We start from the raw sequence: 26,207 nt of genomic DNA, 5'->3' as shown, positions 1-26,207 counted from the left end.
ACAGCCTCGATGACGTATGCAGCCGACAAAAGCGACCTCCGGAGGACGCAGCCTTCCAAACGAGACACAGCCTTTGTTCGTGTCTTTTCTGTCACCGTTTATTGTTTCCACTGGGTACCTAAAATGCTGCCACACAAACGATTTAAAAGTGACGGGGGCATCTGCTATGCTAATTTCACCCTCACACTCCGTCGTGCTGATATCATGAGACAGCTTTTCACCTCAACGAGAAATATCGTCACGTTTTAATATCGTGGCACGAGATCTCGTCACACCCCTAGTTCAAGTTAGCTAAAATGACATAGATCAATCCTTATGGCACTATATTTCACATGCTTTGCAGTTATGTAAGCTTACCTGTCCAATAAGAAGAATGCCAATTCAGAGTCCCCAAAACCGAATGAAGGTCCCTCCAGGAATCAAATGCCCTGCCGATGTTCACTCTAGTTTTCACTCAACCACGATCACGTTCCCGCTTAGCCAGACGGGATTCAGTAGATAAATGTTTTTTTCTTCTTTTTTTTTTGGGCTTGCTCGGAGTTTGTGTAGGAGTCGGTGTTGTGCTTGTAGCCGGACGTTTGCTGGATTCCATCTCTAAGATAACGTTACCTAGTGTTGCATTTTGTTGTCACTGTTGAATAGTGGAAGAGAAGCACTGAGGCAAGGCTCTCAGAAGCGCGCATAAACGTCACATCCTTTGGATTTTCCCAGCAAAACCGACACGCTCCCTTCACATGAAAATCAGTCTACAGGCAACCTAGGAAGTCCGGGAAGGGCTAATTTTTTAAGTTGCATTACAAGCCATTCACACATTGGCAAAAAAAGGTGAATATTACATGAAAATTGTTACATACTGCACCTTTAAATGATTTAAGCAACGTATTTAATGATTTTCTATAATTCAAGCACTTTTTAACCACATCTTGGTAAAAATAGCTATTTTCAAAGGGTTTTCCACGAAAAACGAAAAACTAAATTCAAATATTTCAAGCACCATTTACGAACCCTGTTTGTAGTTGTTTTTGATCAACAACTGACTGTAAAGAACAAAGGGTATTAAGAGACTGTATTCAATGACAAATGGGTTGCGTGGATCTAGTCTTGGACATTACTTTTACTAGCAACACCACAACTTTTACACTCAACACGCTGTGAAAGGATCTCGCTGCTGAACATTTCACAACTAAACTACACAATTACTGGTGAGTGAAATCTAAACATTTACCAGCCAGTTGCCAAATGTATTCACTTTAGTAGCATAGCGTGAAATTTGGCTGCAAATGCGAGTGATTTCCTCTCATTGTAGTAGAGGGTTGTGCATTGAGTTAAAGACTGATCTTAGGATTTAAGAATCGATATCAAGATCGTTCTAATGAAGATTACGATTAATCGTAAAAATATTTTTACACACCCCTACGAGTATGTTTTAATTACCCACAACCACACATACAAATTCCCTGGTAATGATTGCATTATAATAAAAACCTAATTATTTTCATGCCGATACAATGCCGACATTTCACACAATTTAATATAGTAAATAAACATACAATTTCTAAAAAATAATAAACTCTTCAGCACTGTATTTACTAAATTTCACACTAAACTTTAACTTTGTAAAAAATAATCTAAATAATTTTGTATTTTAAAATGGTAGATAGCAGTTACTTCTGATTCCTGTTTAGTCATAAAATGTTAGTAATTTATTTGCACATGAAGAAATTGTTATTATATTAGGAAGAAGGAAATAACAGTACACACAGTAGTTCATGGATGGCATGTCCACATTAGCAATCGCATTCACAAAAAATACAGAATCAAACCAATTGCACATACAGTGCATAGTGAATAAGACATTTACTTATAGCACACGTAAAATGCTTTTACTTTGAAACTGCACTCACATCCAGCGCGAGCAGCAATCTCCTGACAGTTTAAATGGCCTGGATAGCCTGCTTGGATTGTCACATACTGAACATCATGATTTGTGAATCATAGAAAGTTTTGATCCTGATCCTTAAGTTTTTGATTCTGGCTGAAGGAATACGCGCTTCAGAGGAAGATTTTTGAGCGTTCCACAGGATGCTGGATCTGCGGAAGCTGTGCGAGGTTGGTTTATTACATCGGTTGAAACGAGATATGTGCACATTTGCAGATGGTATATGATATTAGTTTTATTGATATTTGCCTTTTTATCATAAGACAAGACAGTTAAAAGTTACAGGGAACTGTTGAGGAGAGGGAGAATGAAACAGGCGAGCACTTTAACATTATGAGCTCAAACACGTCTGTTGCAGCTCTGAAATGCGGACCGTTTAAATGACACCATGTTGAACACCGGTCTATTATTTTAGTAACCCGATGGAACGGAACAACAAAACGAACCGTGACTGCTCGTTTACATGTCTCAGTCACTTCACATGCAAGCAGGCGATTCTCAGCACCCTCAAGAAACAAATTGGCCAAAGGGGAAAATTTATCGACTGATGCTGATAATTAAAAAATTCTGAATATCAGCCGATTTGTCGACTTCTGCGATATATCGGTCGACCACTATTCATCATATACCAGGAGTGTATGACTTTCTTCACCAGAACACATTTGAAGAAAAACAGAACAATTTCTTGGCTCAGTAGGTCTTTAAAATGCAAGTGAATTGCGATTTTTCTTTCTCAAAAATCACAGACAGTCAGCATAATCGTCATCAATAAGACTGTTAATGTCTTCTAAAGTGATACGATTGCTTTTGGTGTGAAAAATATCAATATTTAAGTACTTTTTAACTATAATCCAACAATTCAGGAGAGGGTGGAGTCCAAGTGGTCTCTTGTGTGACGTATTTGCATTGCCATGGATACCGAGGTAATCTCACATTCTCCACTCGGTTGAGACATCCAGGAAAAGCACACAAATGCACCATTGTGAGTAAAGAAACAGATAATAACAGATCTAAACCAAAATCAACCAAGCTACTGTACAGCGTTACTCCTCACTTGTAAACAGCGCTGCTCTTCCGGCTGTGATGCACGTGTGTCAGTTCTTGCCCATTTCAAATGCCAATGCGATTACGTCACACGTGCATACCACTGCCAACATGAAGCATGATTTAGAGTAAAAAAAAAAAAGGACTTAAATATTTATCTTTTTCGCACCAAAAGCGATCGTGTCACTTTAGAAGACATTAATTTAACAGCTGGTGTCTTATGGATGAATTTTATGCTGACTGTCAGTGATTTTTGGAGCATCAAAAGAGAAATTGCCATTCACTTGCATTTTAAGGACCTACTGAGTTGAGACATTTTTCTATTTTTCTTCAAATGTGTTCTGGTGAAGAAAGAAAATCATACACACCTGGGATATCATGAGGGTGAGTAAATAATGAGAGAATTTAACCCTCTGAGGTCGACGGACGCGCTGGCGCATCCTGCTGGATTTTCTCTGCATAACAGCGGAAACAACTTAAAACACTGTCATTTTTGGGCATACAGATAAGTGAAAGACATCATTAGAGACTATAAAGGGTCTACTTTTATTTGTGTACATTCACAATAACAACAAAACCTTGTGCTTTTGTAAAATAAAGAAAATAAACAGGGTGCGCTGTCTCCACGAGCATCTTTCTGAAACACGTCAAAAAAATGAACTGAAACTCCGCGAATATTTATCACACAAACATGAAACATACAGTGCATCTGGAAAGTATTCACAGCACTTCACGTTTCCACATTTTGTTATGTTACAGCCTTATTCCAAAATGGATTAAATTCAATATTTTCCTCAAAATTCTACAAACAATACCCCATAATGACAACGTGAAAGAAGTTTGTTTGAAATCTTTGCAAATGTATTAAAAAAAAAATAAAAAAATTTAAAAAAAATCACATGTACATAAGTATTCACAGCCTTTGCTCAATACTTTGTTGAAGCACCCTTGGCACCAATTACAACCTCAAGTCTTTTTGAGTATGATGCTACCAGCTTGGCACACCTATTTTTGGGCAGTTTCTCCCATTCTTCTTTGCAGGACCTCTCAAGCTCCATCAGGTTGGATGGGGAGCGTCGGTGCACAGCCATTTTCAGATCTCTCCAGAGATGATCAATCGGGTTCAAGACTGGGCTCTGGCTGGGCCACTCAAGGAATTGTGAGTGAGTGTCATGGCAAAGGCTGTGAATACTTATGTACATGTGATTTTTTTTCGTTTTTTATTTTTAATAAATTTGCAAAGATTTCAAACAAACTTCTTTCACGTTGTCATTATGGGGTATTGTTTGTAGAATTTTGAGGAAAATAATGAATTTAATCCATTTTGGAATAAGGCTGTAACATAACAAAATGTGGAAAAAGTGAAGCACTGTGAATACTTTCCGGATGCACTGTATGTCTAAAGAAAGCTTAAAATGTCTACTTTTAAAAAAAAGAATTCAAATTTAAAACAAATATTCTCCTGCAATGTAATCTGTATGAAACTGTACAGTTTCTCCGGGCTCAGCTAATTATCCCTAATGTGATCTCACCCACCAGCAGAGCGCGCTATTCATATGGTAATGTGATTAGGCGATCAATGCAAATGGTAAACACCCCCAACAATGCCTTAAAAAACATCAAGTTCATTCACTTTTCTGCACGTTTGGAAGATGGCACGCTGCACAGGTGAGGAAGCACCTGGATAGTGAGGAAGAGTTCACATTTTCCTCAGAAGGAGAGCGGAAATCCGACAAAGAACGTTTGAAGAGCGGCTTGATCCAGCCGAGGATATAATTTCGGATGAGTAAGTCATTTAGTTTTACTTACATATTAGTTGACATGCTATTTTATGTAAACATGTACATATTTTACTAGTTAAACTATTTCCAGACTTGCCAGCCAGGATTCAGAGTACTGAAATTTGAAATATGTCCTAATAGGCAAGATTTAGTTACATTTAAATGTTATTTCTGCTAATGCAGGTATTTAAATTGCATGCTGTATGATATAAATATGATACGTAATATGATATAAAAATAATATGAATGTTTAGATTATATTTTAACGTGTTTATGCTGCCTCATTATCATCAACGAAGCTTGTGCTTGCAAATATCTGTTCGGGTGTAAAGTGTGCTGTAAATATGCCTATATTAGAAAATCAGCATATTAGAATGATTTCTGAAGGATCATGTGACACTGAAGACTGCAGTAATGATGCTGAAAATTCAGCTTTGATCACAGGAATAAATTGCATTTGACAATATATTCAAATAGAAAAATATTTCACAATATCACTGTTTTTGCTGTATTTTGGATCAAATAAATGCAGCCTTGGTGAGCAGAACAGACTTCTTTTAAAAACATAAAAAAATCTTACAGATCTAAAACTTTGACCCCTGGAGCTCGCTAGTTCGAATCCCAGGGTGTGCGGAGTGACTCCAGCCAGGTTTCCTAAGCAACCAAATTGGCCCGGTTGCTAGGAATGGTAGAGTCACATGGGGTAACCTCGTCGTGGTCGCTATAATGTGGTTCGTTCTCAGTGGGGCGCGTGGTGAGTTGAGCGCGGATGCCGCGGTGGGTGGCATGAAGCCTCCACATACGCTATGTCTCCGTGGCAACGCGCTCAACAAGCCATGTGATAAGATTCAGACTCACCCTGTGTCTTCAGGTTACAGTTTAAACTGGGCTTGTGAGCCGCCCGAGCGGTGCTCCATGCAGCAGCCAGAGTGAGAGATGAGACGAGGCGGCGTAAGAGCTGTTTAACTGCGCAGCACACCCTGAACTCGGCTGACATGTTGAAAATGCACTATAAACCTACTTATCAAACAATCCTTTACAATAAAAGGCTTTGATTCAACAAATTACTTTACTGAAATATTCATTGACTTCAAAAGAAAGAGTCGATGCAAGTTAACCACGCAGTATCAGGCATGCAATACTTTCCTCATGTAAAGTACATTTAATGACGGTTTAGTGCATCATCAAGTTCAATTACCCACTCTCGATAAACATCTGATTATTTATATCCATCATCCCAGGACAAATTGTGGAAGTCGATTAGTCTAAAAAGAAACTAACCTTCAGAAAACAGTTAAAAAAATGTTTTTGTTTTTTTTAAAGTATTATATATACACGTGCGCGGCCAAAATTTTGGAATAATGTACAGATTTTGCTGTTTCGCAAGGAAATTGGTACTTTAATTCACCAATGTGGCATTCAACTGATCACAAAGTATAGTCAGGACAATACTGATGTAAAAAACAGCACCATCACTATTTGAAAAAAGTCATTTTTGATCAAATCTAGGTAGGTCCCATTTCCAGCAGCCACCACCCCAACACCTTATCCTTGAGTAATCATGCTACATTGCTAATTTGGTACTAGAAAATCCCTTGCCATTATATCAAACACAGTTGAAAGCTATTTGGTTTAATAAATGAAGCTTTACATTGTATTTGTGTCTATTTTTGAGTTGCCACAGTATGCAATAGACTGGCATGTCTTAAGGTCAATATTAGGTCAAAAATTGCAAAAAAGAAACAGCGTTCTCTAGAAATCCATCAGTCAATCATTGTTTTGAGGAATGAAGGCTATACAATGCTTGAAATTGCCAAAAAACAGAAGATTTCATACAAAGGTGAACACTACAGTCTTCAAAGACAAAGGACAACTGGCTCTAACAAGAACAAAGAGATGTGGAAAGCCCAGATGTACAACTAAACAAGAGGATAAGTATCACAGTCTCTAGTTTGAGAAACAGATGCCTCACATGTCCTCAGCTGAAAGCTTCATTGAATTCTACCTGCTCAACACCAGTTTCATGTACAACAGTAAAGAGAAGACTCAGGGGTGCAGGCCTTATGGGAAGAATGGCAAAGAAAAAGCCACTTTCAAAACAGAAAAACAAAAAGAAAAGATTAGAGTGGGCAAAGAAACACAGACATTGGACAACAGATACTTGGAAAAGTGTTATGGATCTTAACCCCATTGATCTTTTGTGGGATCAGCTAGACTGTAAGGTGTGTGAGAAGTACCCGACAAGAATGTCACCTGAGAATCTGGACAAACTGACAGCTAGAATGCCAAGGATCTGCAAAGCTGTCATTGCTGCATGTGGAGGATTTTTTGATGAGAACACAAAGTAGTTTAAGAAGTTCTGAACATTTTTTTCAAATTGTAATAGTAATTTTTCATGTTATTAATGTCCTGACTATACATTGTGATCAGTTGAATGCCACTTTGGTGAATAAAAGTACACATTTCTTTCCATAAGAGCAAAATCTGTACATTACTACAAACTTTTGGCCGCCAGTGTATATAGCTATAGGACACATATATAAAAACAATAGGCCTGTAATATAGCCTACAATAAACCTAGGCCACATTCACACAGCAGTAGAATACGGTTATCAGACTTGCGTTGAGTGCTTAATACGGTTACGTTCACACACAGGATGGTAATTTATGGGTAAGACAACTGCATTCTCTAACAGAAATGACATCCGCAAATTTTCAGGTCTCACAACCGCATTCTCAGCAAACCAGTGCTGTGTGAATGGAACCATACTGGACAACTAGTTGTTAGTTACGTCATGTACAGTGAAAGACACGGTGCACTGTTCACATGTGTCTCGTGTTTCATGTGGGGTTCATTAACTCACGGAGACGGAGAAATGAGCTGCGTATCATCCGAAGATTCAGCCGTGTCTTCCACCGGCTGCTCACGGGCACAAGCCGAGCGACAACAAAGCTCCGCACTGCACGCGGTTAAAAAGCATTTAAAACGAGGGTTCACGTGACGCCATGTGAGAGGCAGACGTGTGAGACTCGAGCTCTGCCAACTTTGTTAGTTTTTTAATTATTTTCATGTTGTGATCCGGTGAGATTCGATACACCCTGTTACATACTTGTTCTTTGAGGAAAACACGGCAAAGAAGTCAAAATCCTCAGACTCTGTAGACATTAAAAGACACTTACGTGTTCAAGCTGAGGCCTCTGACGGGACTGCGAGCCGGGGACTCGATTTGGGAAGCTGCTTGACATAACAGGTCACAAGCTGGAAATCGAGCAAGCTCACAGAGTCCCGGCTCGAAGATCTGCTGAGGGAGATAGGCCCCGATCCATTCTGGCCAAATTTCTGAAATCATCCGATAAAGATCTCGTGTTGCGCCAGGCGAGGAGTAAAGGGAAGCTTTCTTGGAAGAACCATAATATTTTCTTGATCCCGGACTTTGCGAATTCAACAAGAGAGAAACGCGATCGGTTCAGGGAATGCAAGAAACTCTTACACCAACAGAAGATCACTTTTGCACTGATGTTCCAGGCCAAACTGAGAATAGAAACGAAGAATGGTCGCAAAGTATTTACATGTCCAAAACAGGCACTCTCCTTCATAAATACATTGGAGTAAGCCATTTGATGTTTCTGAAATCCTGATTTCCAACAAATGTTAAAGACTGAAATCAATGTTTATATGGAGACCAACTGGTCCTAAATATCTTCTGTGGGCATAGCTTGGGAGGCACTTAAAGCAGTTCTTAGGGGTCAGATCATACAGTATGCCTCATTCACCAAAAAATCCAAAGCAAGATAACTCGTGGAGTTGGAAGGCATTATTAAAAGTGCAGAGGCAGAGCTGAAGTGCCGAATGTCGTCTGATGGTCTCAGAGAATTGACCCAACTGAAATACAGATATAATTTTATTTTGTCACGGAAAGTGGAGTTTTGGTTGCTCAGGACAAGACAGTCATACTTTGAGTCTGGGGACAAAGCAGGGAAGCATTTGGCTAAATATATAAAGCAGAGAGAGTCTTTTTCTACCATTCCCTCAGTGAAATCTGCTGGTGGTGAAATTTTTACCTCAGCTATTGATATTAATAATGCTTTTAAAGAATTCTATCTTGATCTCTATAGTTCCACATCTTCGTCTACTGATGAAGATATTAGAATCTTTGTGGAACCATTAGATCTTCCTAAACTGATGAATGAGCAAAAAAACTCTTGATTCTGAGATAACCCTGGAGGAACTTGACGAGGTAATTAAGTCCTTACCAACAGGCAAGGCTCCGGGGCCAGATGGTTTTGCCGCAGAATTTTTTAGATCCTATGCTACAGAACTGGCTCAACTTTTGTTAGAAGTTTATACTGAATCATTAAAGAATGGGAAGCTTTCGCCAACCATGACACAAGCCCGGATCAGTCTGATTCTTAAAAAGGACAAAGATCCAAACGAGTGTAAAAGTTACCGTCCAATTTCCCTGATCCAACTAGATGTAAAAATTTTGGCTAACCGATTAAGTTATAACATCTCTTATACATATAGATCAGGTGGGGTTTATTCAGGGTCGTAGCTCTTCTGATAATATTAGGCGTTTCATCAATATCATGTGGTCAGTGGCGAACGATCAGACTCCGGTCGCTGCCATCTCATTTGATGCCGAAAAGGCGTTTGATATGGTAGAATGGGATTATCTTTTTAAGATTTTGGAAATGTATGGGTTCGGGAGTACGTTTATTGGCTATTCCAGCAACTTTGCTCGCCATGCGTAGACGCAGCTCATCGCTGCTCTCAGGTGTAGCCTCGTGGCACAAGGAAGTAACGTCCAACTTGAAACTGTGGCCATACAATCTCCATCTCGCTGGACGAGTTGAGATTACTCTGTGTTCCACCGAACACTCTAACGGATCCGAAGGAGACCGCTGAGCAATCCGCATCTTCATCCGTTTGCCTACAGAAGTGAAGAGATAAAAGATTTCTCTTCCATCTTCAATCAAGTCGATGTTGCTGATTTCTCCGCCAGCCCGCCGAGAATCAGCAGCCGTACCGCCCACCGACAGAGCGAGGAGACGGCCTCCCGTCATCACCCGAGCCTCGAGGAACCGAGTCGGAGTCAAACGACGGATGAACACACATTCTAGCTGCATCCTCATACGATTCAAGTAAGAGGTTTGCGTCTGGGCAGAGATAGAATATTATAGTGTGTTATTCTTGTGTATCAAGGTTATTGCTTGTACAGTTTACGGACCGCCGAGTCCGCTCATTGCTAATAATACTACTCAAGGTATTACTGTAATGTACTGGTATCATGAATGAGATCTGCTGTGTTGTAGTCCAACCACATTGGACTGTTGTGTATTTCCGCCATCGCAGGTGAGATCGGCACACTGAGTTTATCCATTAAAGAATCAAAGACCGCAGGACGGTTTACAAGCCGTCCACTGCGTCTCTGAGTGATAAACTAACAGCTGCTTTCTCTCCCACGATCACGAAACCGGCTTTGGGGCCATCACTTAATTCTCTCTTTCTCTCTCATACTAACCACACACACACACGCGACCCCTCACAAACATTCTCGCACACATTTTTGGCTAGAAGATAACTTCGTGATAAAGCTCAGCTTTGTCCCTAAGCTATCGTACAAGCGGATACATGCGGTAAACTGGCAGACGCCATTGACCGGTTTCTTTCCACCCACATTCGCGGCCATATTCTCTGGCCGGAAGTCTTGCGTGATGTAATCTCCACGAAAGTCACGTCCGCCATTTTGTGCGTGTCCCTCCTCTCACACACACACACACACACACACACACCCCTTCCTCATGTGTTATAGGATTATTTTGGTTACCATATCTAATCATGTCACTGTTTAGTTTGAAGTCGTAAGTTTTTTGACTGCTTTGTATTGATTATTAATTGATATTACTGCATATATGTTTTTATATTTCAAAGAGAAGTGTTTTGTTTTGCATACACCTGTGTCAAATGCTGACGGGATGTCAGTGCTCGGATTCAAGCCTTCGTTGTTTTTTTTGTTTTTTTAAATTGATGTCGATTTTCCTAAGAGAACAATCTAATATTGAGACTGTTATACTATCTGGTTATTAGTCCCCGATTCCAGGGTGGTGCCCCGGCGATATTAATCCTTATTAATATTCTATTGATTTTTGATAATTATCTTTGATGACTGTTGAATTTGAAGGATCAATGAGCTAGTGTTAATTTTAATCAATGTTTCATCAATGTTAATAATTAGTGATTATCTTTGATAATTGTTGATTTAAAGGATTAAAAAAAGCTAACATTGATTCTTATCAATGTTCTATTGATTTTAATAATTAATAATTATCTTTGATAATTATTAATTATTGCTAATAACCTAACCCACTCCTGAACGTAGCGCACTACATTTACTGGAGGCCCGTATGAGGTTTTAATGAGTTAGATTCTATTATTTAATTTAAATATTAATAACTAAAGAAATAATTACCAATTATTTCTGATAGTAACACTGATCAAAACAACCAGTAAAGCCCTACAGTGCATAAGCTTCTGCTTTATGCAGATGATATTTTATTATTCGTCTCTGACCCTACTAAATCTATGCCTTGCCTCCACAGAATTTTTAATTCCTTTTCCAAATTCTCAGGATACAAAGTCAACTGGTCTAAATCCGAAGCTTTGGCATTGACAGCGTACTGTCCAGTAACGGCCTTCCAGCCAGGCGCCTTCCAGTGGCCCAAACAGGGCATTAAGTATTTGGGCATTTTATTCCCCACAAATTTGTCTGATTTAGTCAGTTAATTTTGATCCCTTAATAAAAAGGTTTGAGCGAAGTAGACAGGTGGGCTTCATTACATTTATCGATGATTGGGAAGGTTAATGTTATTAAAATGAACTGTATTCCAAAATTTAACTACCTGCTACAGTCTCTCCCGGTAGATGTCCCCCTCTCTTATTTCAATCAATTTGAAAGCATAGCGAAGTCTTTCATTTGGAATAAGCGCCCCAGATTACATTTCAATAAGTTACATAAGCCGATTGACAAAGGTGGGCTAGGCTTAAAAAAGATTTTGTTTTATTATTATGCATTCGGTCTCAGACATTTGGCTCATTGGTCGCTTCCACCTGAAAGAGCCCCTCCATGGTTCTGCATTGAACAAGAATTTCTTGCCCCTATCTTGCCATTGCAATGTCTTTCTACCAAGCTGCCCGGAGAACAAAAGATACATCCCGTTATCTCACACATGCAGTTATTGTGGACAAGGGTTTCCCACGTGCTCAATTCGGACATTTACCTGAACGTTGCCGCAAGTATTTGGTTAAACCCTAAACTGTGTATTAATAAGTCCCCTTTTTGCTGGACAGAATGGATTGAGAAGGGAGTTGCTACGCTGGGTGACCTGTATGAAAATGGAGCATTGAGATCCTTTGAAAATATTACACACCGGTTTGGGATTCCCAGATCTCAATTCTTCAGGTACTTACAGCTGTGCCATCTACTTTGTACTATCTTTGGGTGTAGTACACAGCCCCCTAAAGCTGCAGACACTCGAGATGGTACTAGCGGCTTTTGGAAAGGGTCACGAGGCTTCAGCGTACTATTCCTGGCTAATTCAGAGTCTAGGGGATGGGGTTTTGATATCTCTCAAGAAGTTATGGGAGAAAGACTTGAATTTAGTACTGGAGGATGAAGAATGGGGTAGGATTTTAAAAAATGCCAAGTCTATGTCTAGGGATGCAAGGATGCGCCTCATTCAATTTAAGAGTCTGCGTAGTTTTTATTGGACTCCCTCTAGATTGCATAGGCTTGGTCTTAAAGATACACCCACCTGTTGGCGATGCCAACCAGAGGATGTGGACATAGCCAACGTTTTTTGGTATTGTACTAAGATTCAAGAGTTATGTCTGTGAGATCCTGAGCACTCAGATTTCATTCTGCCCCAGACTTTGTATTTTGGGTGATGGGGCAGGGGTTAACTTAGCGAACATACACATTAAAAACTGGGTCCTTACCAATGTGATGATCGGCAGGAAAATGATCATTGGGGGGGATGGAGGTCGGCTGGTGCACCCTCATTTCATGAGTGGTGCACCGAATTGGGCAGAGTGCTGGCCTTTGAAAAGATGTCACATAGGCGGCTGGGCAGCTTGGGTGCCTTTGAGAAGAAGTGGGGCACTTATTTGGCCTTCTTGGAGGGTGCCAGGGAGGAACAGTGGAGAGGGACAGTTTAAATTGTATGTAATCAATTGATGTGTGGAACCCTTTTTCTTTTTTGTGGTTTTTTTTTTTTATGTCTGAGTATTTTTTTGGACTGTCTGCTTGTATGCGTGTTATTATTCAGTGTCTGACCACTGGGATGTGTGTTGGGTGGGTGGGGGATTAAGGAGGGAGGGAGCGGGGTATATTTTGTTGAAAATTGATTCCGTGTTTTCACGTGCTGTTTATGTTGATTTGAGTGTGGAATCAATAAAAATTGTTTATGACAAAAAAAAAAAAAAAAAGCATTTAAAACCGCTCATGTAAATTATGATCTGATGAATGAACTCGCACCTCCATTGGACTCATTAATTTAAAAAGTAAATTGTGATAAGACATACCGGTGTTATGGACATCTAGGCCTGTCACGATAATTACGTTATCGACTTATCTTACAATATATGGACGTGACCTCGATCGATTTTTGCTCACACACACACACACACACACACACACACACACACACACACACAGAGCGGGCAGCGACAGGTGAAGATTGTGTTACTCGAGGCTAATAGGCGAATAAGTCCAAATGGACTTGGTTTCAAAGCCGCATTCCACAGATCCGGTGTGGGAACATTTTGGCTTTAAGCCGAATGAGAGAGGAGAGCCCATTAACATGAACGAGCCGGTATGTCGAATTTGTTTAAAAACAGTGGCAATACAACTAACCTAAAAGTTCATCTAAAGGCGGGCGTACATAGTGCAATTTTCGGCTGTCGTGCAAGCTTCCGATCGTTTTTTTTCCAGTCGGGAGAGATTGCGTGGAAATTGTTGGTGCTCATGTGGTCGCAGCTCGCATCGTGTAAGAGGAATTATGAGCGGAGCCGAGCAGCTTAGGAGCAGCTCATGACCTCCTAATAATTTTTACGAATGTTTAAAAAATTCGGGCCGATTTGGCTATCTACCTGAAGCTGACCAATCAAGAGAAGGTGCTACAACTCACCCGATCAATGTAAACTGAGTGTTCATGAAGCTTTTACACATTGGAAGAAAATTGTTGTGTTAAAACTGTGTTTTCCCCATAATATTCACAACCACATCACTGGGAATGATTCTACAGAAATGCCATGCTGTTCTCTGCTCTTCAAACAAATCATTTGCTATACGGGTTGCGCTAGAATCTTTATCACTCTGATGGACAGAGTTCTCAAATTTCCATCATGGTTATTTTTATTCATCATACTTGCATTCGTTTCAGTTCTAGGGCAACATTTAGGGGGGTATAACATCTGTTATAATTGTATATGCACACAATAGTGGATTTCTAGGTTGAATGCTCTACCTGTCAATCAACCACCGCTAAAACAAGATTTTTTTTAACTTTGCTGTGTGCGGCTTTAAAGCGCATTTACATGGACAAGACCTCATGGATCTTCTTTAGCATGTCTGGTATCAACTAAGGATGCACCGATAACACTTTTTCTCTTCCGATCCAATTCCGATATCGGAAATCTCTGTATTGGCCAATACCGATCCCATACCAGTGTTGTTGTTTTTTTGCATAATCAGTTTAGAATATCTTTACATTATTGTGTAGAACTAATTGGGTGTGCTCTTTAATATGTAAATAAACACAAATTTCTAACTGTACATTATTTCAATATAAATGTATTGCTTATTAAGAAAAACTTGGTTAACTAGTATACTGGATAATGTAGCAGCAAAATTAACAGTAATTCCAGTATGTCATCAGTAGAAAAGAAGCCGTTTTTTGTATCTGGACTTTAAAGGATTCAGATCTCTTTTTTGTTCAGTTTAACTGTAAGATATCAGCTCACTTTTCAGTCACACAGTTATTTTTTTGGAACCCACTCAACTTAAATATTATTATAATTTGCAAACAAATGATAATAATAATAATATATTATAATAGTAATATCTCAATCGTGCACCTTTAACTTTTAAACCGTCACACTTTTATTATGACATTCTGAACTCTCCAGGACATCCTGTATGTGTCTGTCTGTAGGCAAGTTCACAGTAGTTTAATTTGCTTCTTATTCAAATTCTAGTAAAAAAAGCACCTCCGGTGCCATTCTAAATGCATGTCATTTGTGAGTAGCACTCAAATATTGCGCACCGTGTGAATGCTAAAAATAGCCGCGAGTGTGTGTGTAAACAGAGCAGCGCCATTCACTGACGCGCTGGAGCTGTGCATGCATTTTATATATTTACTTATTAAACACAGCCTTTTGTGATTCACAGAGCTATCGCACGTCTTCAAGTGGCTTTGAATTAAATGCACGAGTCATATGAACTGTTTTAATGGTGTTTTTATGGTTCTTTTGTCATTTTTTGAGCTTGACGGTAATGAACATGACTAACATACAGTAACGGATTTGGATCGGGCTCGTCGGACCAATACCCGATCTGTTTAAAAGCTTCAGTATCGGGGCCGATACTGATCCAGGTATCGGATCGGTGCATCCCTACTATCAACATGCAAGCAGTGACACAGATGAGAAGGACGTAGCCTACATCTAAAACTGAACAGTTCAGGTAGCCTACTCCACTAAAATAACTCAGAATTCTGCACTAATCATCATGTTTGCGCTGAAATTAAATCCAAGTATAACCGACAGAAACGGTGCACGAATTTTCCGCACTTTCTTTTTAATCTTATATATTTTGTGCACTTTATTATCATGCAGTACCTGGCAGCAACACACTGACATTATTATTGATGAATGCAGTCAGAAAATCACACAACCTCCCTTTGAAATTTAAATTTGTCAAATGTTGGACAGCATTTTTAATAATTAGCCTTTTTTTTTTAGGACTTTTCAGCTAATGCAGCCCCTAGCCATGCCAGTCTTCTATTTTATTTCTAAATCGCAAGCTACGAGGAATTAAAGCAATGTTCTCATCTGGCTTTATGTCTTAATGATAAATAGCGCGAAAATTAATGCGATTGCTCCGGAATTCGCCAGGAGGTTAAGTCATGTCGTGTACCACTGCACCTGTACGATTTTCAGATAAACTGACTCGTAACGTGTGCAGGGGCTCACGAACTCCCGAGTGTCAGAACTCGCACGGTGTGCACCCGGCCTAAAACATAACCATCCCATCCATTTTTCCGAGCTGGGAACAAAAACCGCAGTTGGAGATGGATAGGGGCATTCCCGACTTTAATTTTCTTTTGACATTCCAATTCCAACGTCTGAATTTTCTTAAGAATTAAAAGTTCATTGCTCTTTGAAAGGGTGTACTTGCATTATTATGCTATTATATTATCATTATATCAGTGGCATAAAATGGTATATCATTTAAATAAAATGGGGCACTCATAAAATAATATAATTTATTGCAATTATTTCTGGGACAATATATTGCCCAACAATAGTAGTTATAGTGACAGGCCTATGGACGTCGCCATCTTTTAGTCACTGTCACTATGGTTACAGCTGTTAGAATATGGTTTTAACTCAAGTTGTTTGTTCATACAGACAGTATTTGAAATGCTACTGTACGTTGTTGTATGAACGGGACATTTCAAGACTCACTCCTGTAAGTAAATTCGAATGTCAATCCCAAACACTGACTGTGTGAACGTAGCCCTATTGTATTCTAAACATGACGTGCACAGAGAATAAAAGATCGTTTAACCCGTTAAGCAGTTGGTACCTCGTTGAAAATATCCTTCATAATCAGCTAATTTAAAAATGGCACACCTAGCATAAAACAGTAATTTTCTAGGCTACTTACTCAAAAGCATACATTTTTTTGATGAGCAAAATTAACACGTCAACATGGTCCAGTGAAAGACGGGACTTGACTCACCTGAGGCGATTATCCTGCATTTGAAAAAGCCTGTTCAGCAGAAAAATTACTTAACCATGCAAGATTTCAAGACTTTCAAGCCAACGTTTCAGAAATTCGCACCACCGAAGTGATTTCTATAGCTACTTTGCTGAATTTTCTTGTCTAGCGAGAGGACATTTTCCTGCGCTTGCCACGAGTGAGAGAGGGAAGCACCACACGCAGCCTGAGGTGAAATGAAATTTGTACCTGCTCCAGATTAGGGATGGGCACGAGTACTCGGATGTGGCTGCAATAATTGATCGTGAAAACGATGATCGATGGTGATCACGCATGGTGACTTTTCATTTAATTTGAAATTCAGTGACAATTACCTGACAACTAAACACAAGTGTGTCAAAGAGGCAGCATATTTTTAATTTTGAGATTGATTACGTTGTGGTTTTGAGGGGTACACTGATTGTCAGATACATCTCATAGCAACCAAACTGATATGACACTGCAATGCAATCGTTACAATAATCAAAAGAGTGTGTAATTATCCGTGTTTTGAACACCTGTCTGTGCACCAGGCGTGTGGCAGTGGACTCAACACGCTAAAGCAGTGCATATAAAGCAGGCGAGTTTTTCAAACAGCTAGACAAGCGCAGCTAAATGGAACAGAATGCAGCGTCTTCAAAACTGAACTTCAACTTAACACACTTATTAAAAATGAGATGGTTAAGGCGTCTCCTGTTAATCCAACTGCGATTTGAAAATAGACTGTTCAGACAGTCACTAAAAAAACTGGCGCGTGCTTACTAAGGTTGTGTTCACAATTGTAGTTCAATTCTCTTGGTCCTCTTGGTCCTCTTGGTCCGGCCCAAAAAAAGAAAATGATACATATAGTCCTGGATCGCTTAGCATTCACACTGGCATTTTTAACACTGAACCTAAAGATACGAAACAAAAGGCATCAGGAAAAAGTCACAAACTGATTGGACAGCTTTTATTATGTATATTTTGCGATGGAACTTGCCGAACATCCGAAACAACACTGGCTGCTGGGCTAAATGCGCTCGTTGGATTTATATATGTATATATGGTGGTATTATTACCAGCTGAGAACAAACGAAGAGCTAATAAAATGTGTAAAGGAGTCAAAACAGTGCCAGGAATTCCTCCGTTGCACACACATACGAAGATATGCTGCAAGGCAGGCTGACGGCAGTTTCGACGCCTGTACCGAACTATAATGGGCAACGTAGCTCCTATGATGAGAAGAACCAGGTATGTTTGAGGTCAGTATTAGGCAAATTACATCCTGTTTTTGGTCCGTTTAGACATCTTTGGTCCATGTTGCATTCATATATCAATCGAACCGCACCAGAGTTCGTTTGGAAGCAGACCGAGGGGGCTTTCACACTGGGCACGTTTGCTGCGGTCCGATTCCGAGTGCAAATGTTCCCGGTGCCCCCCGCAGCTTTGGTCTGGTTTCACACTCACTTGATTCTATCGAACCCCGGTCCATTTGCGTTCATCTTACGTCAGCACAAAAACGCATGGAGAACACAATGCGACTCATCATACATTTTTGTTTTTTTGTCATTTTGGTGCCATTAGCACAGCAGAGTGAACGACAACTGCGTATATGTGCACTTCATGGTGTAACTCATAAAATGTCCAGGGGAAGGTGGCTTGCTGCTGCTCGCAAACAGCGTTTTTTGAGGAGACAGCTGACTGCAAGGAATTCATTTGCATCTTTGTTTACACTGCACACTTACTCGTGCTCGTGTCCAAGGTGAAGTTATCGCCACTGTCATCTCCTATTATACCCTATATTTATAACCTATAATAGTATTTATATATAGTATTTATAAGGTGTATAGATAGATAGATAGGTGTCGTCATCGGCTAAAATGCATGCGCAGGTTACTTTACTTCCAGAACGAGTGTGCATCCGAGTCGCGCTACAGTTCCATTGCAACCGAACTCAGACCCCCTCCTACATGTAGTCTCAGGTTCGGTACCGCAGTACGCTCCCTGGTCCGCATGACAGCTTTCACATTACCAATTTTTCATGCGAACCATGCTGTGTTTAGAAATAAACTGCCAGTGTGAAAGCACCCCGAGACCCCCTGTCCGCTTGTCTGGTGCGCACCAAGGTTTGGATAGCAGCATTCACACTTATTCAAATGAACCGCACTAACAGAGCAATTGCACCAGAGTTCGTTTAAATCGAACCAAACCTGCCAAGTGTGAACACCTGAAGGAAGAACAGACAGAAAAGTGTTGTGCACATTCTTTCACTGAGTTGGGCAGCAAATCTTCACATAATGACAAAATACGATGCATTATATTTTGATTATGCAATCTTTTGTACATTTTAGGGATGCACCAATCCGATACCTGGATCGGTATCGGCTCCGATACTGACGTTTTTAAATGGATCCGGTATCGGTCCGACGAGCCCGATCCAAATCCGATACTGTGTTAGTCATGTTCGTTACTGACAAGCTCAAAAAATGACATAAAAGAACCATAAAAACACAACTGAAGTTGTTAATATGACTCGTGCATTTTATTCAAAGCCACTTGAAGACGTGCAATAGCTCTGTGAATCACAAAAGGCTGCGTTTAATAAGTAAATATATAAAATGCAAGCGCAGCTCCAGTGCGTCAGTGAATGGCGCTGCTCTGTTTACACACTCGCGGCTATTTTTTTGCATTCACTCAGTGCGCAATATCTGAGCGCTACTCACGATCATCATCTCAGATGTAGATGCTCAAAAGTTCGGTTCACTTATAATATGCATTTAGAATGGCCCTGGAGGTGCTTTTTTAACCAGAATTTTAATAAGAAGCGAATTAAACTACTGTGAACTTGCCTACAAACAGACACATACAGGACTTCCTGGTGAGTTCAGAATGTCAAAATAAAAGCATGAGGGTTTAAAAGTTAAAGGTGCACGATTGAGATATATTACTATTATAATATATTATTATTATCATCATAAAAGTCTGTTTCCCCCGTTTAATTTTTAACGGCGCTGTCAACGTCTGTTCCCCCTATGTTTCCCCTTAGGTTAATGTCGAAGTCTGTTACCCCCTATGTTTAACGGCGCTACGGGGAACACTAACAGGGGAAACTTCGACACAACACCGGCATAGCCAATGAAACCTGCTACGTGAGACAGGCTCTCAGGGTCCGGTTGCACCAGCTATACGTAAGTTACAACTTAGCCTAGTTGTGGCGTAAATGGGCACTAAGTCACAATTTACGCACTACTAAATATTTGAGCGTTGCACCATTAAACTTAGGTAGTACGTAACCCTACCTATAAACTAAATATGTACGGAAGACTCCGACCAGGAATAAAAAAGCAGACTGATATTTATGACATCAATGAGCTCATGTTTTGCGTGACAGGCTTCAGTCCTTTCGACATACATTATGATGTTGACATTTACATTGGTTTACATTTACGAGAGAGAGAAAAAAATCATTTACCTTTAAGCGGCTTCTCAGCATGAAACCGTTCAAACGGTGCAGTTTTCAGGATGCCTCGCCCGGTGTCAAATTTCAACACATTCAAAATATATATAGGATATTAAAATGAATAAATGTCTATTTTCCCAGCCTGTTGTATTAGTATTTATCACCCCTTATTTATTTTATATACAGTTCCTAGCCTATATATTATTTACACAGGGCAAATATACTATTTATTAAGTATCGTATTTTAATGGGGATATAATTTATTACAGCTGACAGTTACGTGAGTAAACAAGGTTTGAACATCAACAGTAACAAGATCAAACTGAAATTTTTAACACTTCTGTGTACAAATTTGAAGGCTGCTTATTGGATAAACACAGGTAAACGTCATATTATGCGACTACGCATCACTTTACGAAGAGCTTACGATCTACTAGTTAAGTCTTGCCTTAAGAACAGGTGGTAAAACCAAATTAAGCACTGATTTAGTAACAAACTAACTAGTAATTACTTAGCCCAGAGTGTGAACTTTACGTCCCAATTTACGTGAGAACTTACGCACAGCTGGTGCAACCCTACTCAGGTGTCCTCTCTCCACTGTTTGCTTATTGTTGGAATAGCAATAAACAGCTGCTATATGTACTCCTTAATCGAGAGAGAATTGTGCACCGCTTTACTTTCCCTTCAAAACTCTAAACCTAGCTTTCATCGTCGTTATATGTTATGTTTCAGGTATTGACCATCCTTTAAGCACTGCATGAACGTTTTCCAAAGAAAAATCCACAAATGAGTCGTGCAAAACTCCCCTATCTATCATTATAAAGTGAAATGTTCAGAATTGCTTAATCACTGAAATTGCTCAGTCTGATGTTGATCGCAGAGGCCATGGGACCCAGGCCTATACAGCAGCGGATTTTCCTGCGCCGTGCGGCCGCCTGCGGCAGCGCCCTGCTCGGCTTAACAGCGCATCACTGTCGGGTTATTTTTATGTTCGGAGCAGTTAACAACCATCGCTGTTACGTTAATGTGTACTTAAAATTAAACTTTATACCATACATTGTTACTTTGGCACAATGTTTTGATCTTTCACCCCGCTAGTCGTGCTGGTTTGGCGCTATATTTAAAATCTTTCATGAGTGTGTTTTGTATTAGCAGGATAGTCTACTTAGCGCAGCATGCTAAAGTTAAGAGAGACGCATGTGTTAGCTGTTTGGCCACCGGTAGGCTAAACAAAGTCATTCTTCTAGAGCATGGCATATACCGTCGTGTAGATTTAAATAATATACCAATGTTTAAATCCTATTTACAGGGGATATACAACTACCATGTTTTTGTTTACATTCTGTGTTGAATAACCTTGCTCATGCGATTTAGCCAGTTAGCGCGCTTGCTAAGCTAAATGAGCAGCCTGACTCAGAGTTTTATTATAAAGGAATTTTCTGCTTTGAATTCAAATGATCTGTTTCAAGTTCTTTAAAAACATCTGTGATAATGAACTCGTGGACTCTGTATGGCCATCGGAGTTGCAGACTGAATTTCAGGCGTTTTCAGTCTATTAGTCTCCAATCATCACGCTGTTGAATCCCGCACTGCGCTCCTGTAGATCCGCCGCTCATCTAGTTTTCATTAGCACTCAAACCCCCCAAATACAAACATACAATGAACATTATACGCACTTATCCTGACGAATACCCCAAACCAGGATTGTTTCGCGATTCACATAATAATTCCCTCAGGTTTCACACATAACTGCAGTCATATTAAAGGTGTTTTGTGTTACCTGTCTGCCCGTGCACTGCTGTCCGACTCTCTTTTTGGTGAGAACCGCTAACGCTCAAGAGCTCCACAAAACACTTTTAGTTTATTCTGAGACAAGAGTTCCTGAGATTTCTCCCTCCGCGGTCAAGATAGTCTTGTGTTTAGATGCAAAACATTTTCTCGTATTCCATGTACTGGAGAAAAGGTTGCGATAACAGGCATATTTCAGCTGTATATCCTACACCATCCGGCCTCCGCCATGACGCACTTGACCACTGAGCAGTGAGCGAGCACAGAGAATGGGAGAGAGAAACCCCGGGATGTGACGTCACCTGCAGCAGCTCTCCCGCGAAACAGCAGTAATAGTGAATATTAAACAAAGTAACAAGTGCAGGTTTTACTTAGTAACCAAATGTAACTGATATAACAAGTACCAGCGAGCACGAAATTAGCAACTTTTAACTTTCAACCCAAGAAAGAAATACAGCTGTATAAACCATGGATCGCGGAAGCGGGTGGGTGGGGGTTAATTCTGATAAAATATGAACTACACAAAACTTAAAAAAAAAAAAAAAATATGTATATATATATATATATATATATATATATATATATATATATATATATATATATATATTTAAGTTTTGTGTAGTTCATATTTTATCAGAATTATATATTTAAGTTTTGTGTAGTTCATATTTTATCAGAATTAACCCCCACCCACCCAGAATTAACCCCCACCCACCTGGTCTCTGTCTGCTCATAGGAGAAGTAAGTTTGAAGTAAGTTTGGAGCAGGGGAAATAGAAATAAACCTTGTGTTAATTGTCAGCTTTACGCTAAGCTAAAATGCTATTTCTACCCATTTTACATGCACATGTTACCAGGCACGATCATATTTTTTTTATCAAGAAAATTCATGTTGGATCATAATTTCTTTTTTTCTAGTAAGACCTTTGATATTAGGGCAAAAATCTTATTCTTGATAATAATTTTTGTATTGTTTTCCTGTAAAAATATCTACAAATCCTTAAAACAAGATCAATTAGGGTCCGACGTGACGCCATGCGAAGGGCAGACGTGTGAGAGACAGCTCTGCGCACTTTGCTAATTTTTTTTATTATTTTCATGATATAATCTGGTGAAATTAAATACACCCAGTTACACATTTGCTGTTTGAGGTAAACATGGCAAAGAAGTCAAAATCATCAGGCTCTGGAGACATTAAAAGACACTTACAGGTTCAAGATGAAAGCCCAGACAGGCCTGTGGACCGGGGACTCGATTTGGATGGCTAGGTGGGAGAAGAAATCCAGCGTCAACTGTCCAACATGTCGGTGACGTTGACGAAGGTACTTGCGGACTTTGGAGGATCTCAATATAATACGTCGATCGATTACAGTGCTGGAAAAAAAATTCTCTGAGTTAGTCACAAGAGTGACAGATGTTGAGAGACGAATCGATTATTTGGAGCCATCAGAGAGGGAATTAGCCGCTAATCCGCCCGTGACCGAAGTTGATTTGGAACGTGTTCTTGAAAATCTTGAAGATTTTGAGAATAGAAGCTGCAGGAATAACGTTCCAATTGTGGGAATTCCTGAGCATGAGGAGGGCAGAGATATGGTGAAATTCCTAGATGAGCTTTTCCCGAGTCTGCTCGATATAACAGGCCATAAACTGGTGGTCGAGCAAGCTCACAGAGTCCCGGCTCACAGATCCACTGAGGGAGAAAGGCCCAGATCGATTCTGGCCAGATTTTTGAGATCATCCGATAAAGATCTTGTGTTGCACCAGGCGAGGAGCACAGGAAAGATTTCTTGGAAGAATCACAATATTTTCTTGTTTCTGGACTTTGCAAATAAGACAAGAATTAAACCCGATCAGTTCAAGGAATGCAAGAAACTCTTACATCAGCGGAAGATAACTTTTGCTCTGATGTTCCATGCCAAACTGAGAATAAACACCAAGGACGGCTGATGGGATATTTACATGTCCCAATCAAGCAATGTCTTTTATAGAAACAATGGGTGAGTAACTATTGGGTGTTTCTCTTGTGAGTGGATTGACTCATTGTACATACTCTGGCTTTCGGAGGAAGCTGGGCGCCATTTTTGTTTATTTTTGCGTTGGCTCCACCGAGTGGCTGGAGTTTGTTTTGTTTTGTGGATTTACACTTTTCCTTAAAGAAACTTTTGCATTGGGGAGAAAATGGACACCATGCAAGGAGCAGACGTGTGAGCGACGAGCTCTGCGCACTTTGCTGAATTTTCGATTATTCTCATGTTATAATCTGGTGAAATTTGATACACCCAGTTACACATTTGTCCTTTGTTGCAAAACATGGCAAAGAAGTCAAAATCCTCGGGCTCTGGAGATATTAAAAGACACTTACTTGTTCAGGATGAAAGCCTGTGTCTGATGTTGAAAAACGAATCGATTTTCTGGAATCTTCGGAGAGGGAATTAACCGCTAATCCGCCCGCGACCAAAGTTGATTTGGGACATCTCCTTGAAAAGCTTGAAGATCTTGAAAATAGAAACCGCAGGAATAACGTTCGAATTGTTGGAATTCCTGAGCATGAGGAGGGCAGAGATATGATGAAATTCCTAGACGAGCTCTTCCCGAGTCTGCTCGACATAACAGGCCACAAGCTGGAAATCGAGCGAGCTCACAGAGTCCCAGCACACAGATCTGCTGAGGGAGACAGGCCCCGATCGATTCTGGCCAGATTTCTGAGATCATCCGATAAAGATCTTGTGTTGCGCCAGGCGAGGAGCAAAGGGAAGCTTTCTTGGAAGAACCATAATGTTTTCTTGTTCACAGACTTTGCGAGTTCGACAAGAGAGAAACGTGATCGGTTCAAGGAATGTAAGAAACTCTTACATCAGAAAAAGATCTTGTTTGCTCTGATGTTTCCTGCAAAACTGAGAATAGAAACGAAAAACAGACGCAAAGTATTCACATGTCCAAATCTGGCAATGTCTTTTATAGAATCAATGACTGAGTAAACCATTGGATGTTTCTCATGTGAGTGGGCCTGACTCGCTGTACCTAACTCTTGAGGAAGCTGGGTGAAATTTTGGGTTTTTTGCCTTGGCTCCGCCGTGCAGCTGGAGCTTGTTTTGTGAATAACACTTTTCCTTAAAGAAACTTTTGCAATGATGGAAGATTACATTTGCATTGAAGTTCCCAGCCAGTTTGAGAGTGGACACTACGGATGACCGCAAAATATTTACATGCTCACACAAAGGATGTCTTTTATAAAGCTGACAGATTATGTAAATCATGGTATATACTTTTATGCAGCCTCCGAGTGAATTGACTAGACCATCCGGGGATATAATATTGGGAGGAGACTTTAATCTTTTGATGGATTCAGTCCTTGATCATAGTGAAGCTAAAGTATGTAAACCCCCTAGAGCAACATTGACGCTTCACAGGATGTGTAAAAATCTTGGTCTTTCGGATATTTGGAGACTTTTGAACCCATCCGGTAGGGACTATACATTTTTTTCATCAGTCCATAAGATTTATTCTAGAATAGATTTTTTTTTGATATCCAAATCCCTTATTTCATCTGTTGTTGATTGCTCAATTGGAAACATTTTAGTCTCAGATCACGCCCTGGTGAGTTTAGAGGTGATGCCACATATAGAGAAAAAGAAATCATATAGTTGGCGCCTTAATGTATCCCTTTTACAAAATCCTGATTTCCAACAAATGTTAAAGACTGAAATCAATGTTTATATGGAGACCAACTGGTCCTCAGTATCCTCTGTGGGCATGGCTTGGGAGGCACTTAAGGCAGTTCTTAGGGGCCGGATCATACAGTATGCCTCATTCATCAAAAAATCCAATGCACGAGAACTTGTGGAGTTGGAAGGAAATATTAAAAGTGCCGAGGCAGAGCTGAAGTGCCGAATATCATCTGATGGCCTCAGAGAATTAACCCGATTGAAATATAGATATAATACTATTTTGTCGCAGAAAGTGGAGTTTTGGTTATTCAGGGCAAGACAGTCATACTTTGAGTCAGGTGACACAGCAGGGAAGCTTTTGGCTAGATATATAAAGCAGAGAGAGTCTTTTTCTATGATTCCCTCAGTGAAATCTGCTGGTGGTGAAATATTTACCTCAGCCATTGATATTAATAATGCTTTTAAAGAATTCTATCTTGATCTTTATAGTTCCACGTCTTCATCTACT

At 39.9% G+C, this 26,207-nt stretch overlaps 1 protein-coding gene across 2 annotated transcripts in view; it reads right to left on the bottom strand.

Annotated features, from left to right (window-relative positions):
* chd1 (chromodomain helicase DNA binding protein 1) overlaps positions 1 to 22,269 on the bottom strand; it is a 112,951-nt gene extending 90,682 nt beyond the window's left edge. The window contains exon 1 of one of the 2 annotated variants that reach the window (XM_051683221.1): positions 22,025 to 22,269. The gene's annotated coding sequence lies outside the window, so the exon portion shown is untranslated. The remainder of the gene's footprint in view (positions 1 to 22,024) is intronic. The other variant, XM_051683220.1, reaches the window with a different exon arrangement.
* Positions 22,270 to 26,207: the final 3,938 nt, after the last annotated feature.

This window comes from Myxocyprinus asiaticus, chromosome 42 (genome assembly GCF_019703515.2).
Source record: "Myxocyprinus asiaticus isolate MX2 ecotype Aquarium Trade chromosome 42, UBuf_Myxa_2, whole genome shotgun sequence".
Classification (NCBI taxonomy): Eukaryota; Metazoa; Chordata; class Actinopteri; order Cypriniformes; family Catostomidae; genus Myxocyprinus; species Myxocyprinus asiaticus.
The sequence above is the reverse complement of the archived record's forward strand: the minus strand, read 5'-3'. Positions and strand labels throughout refer to the sequence as shown.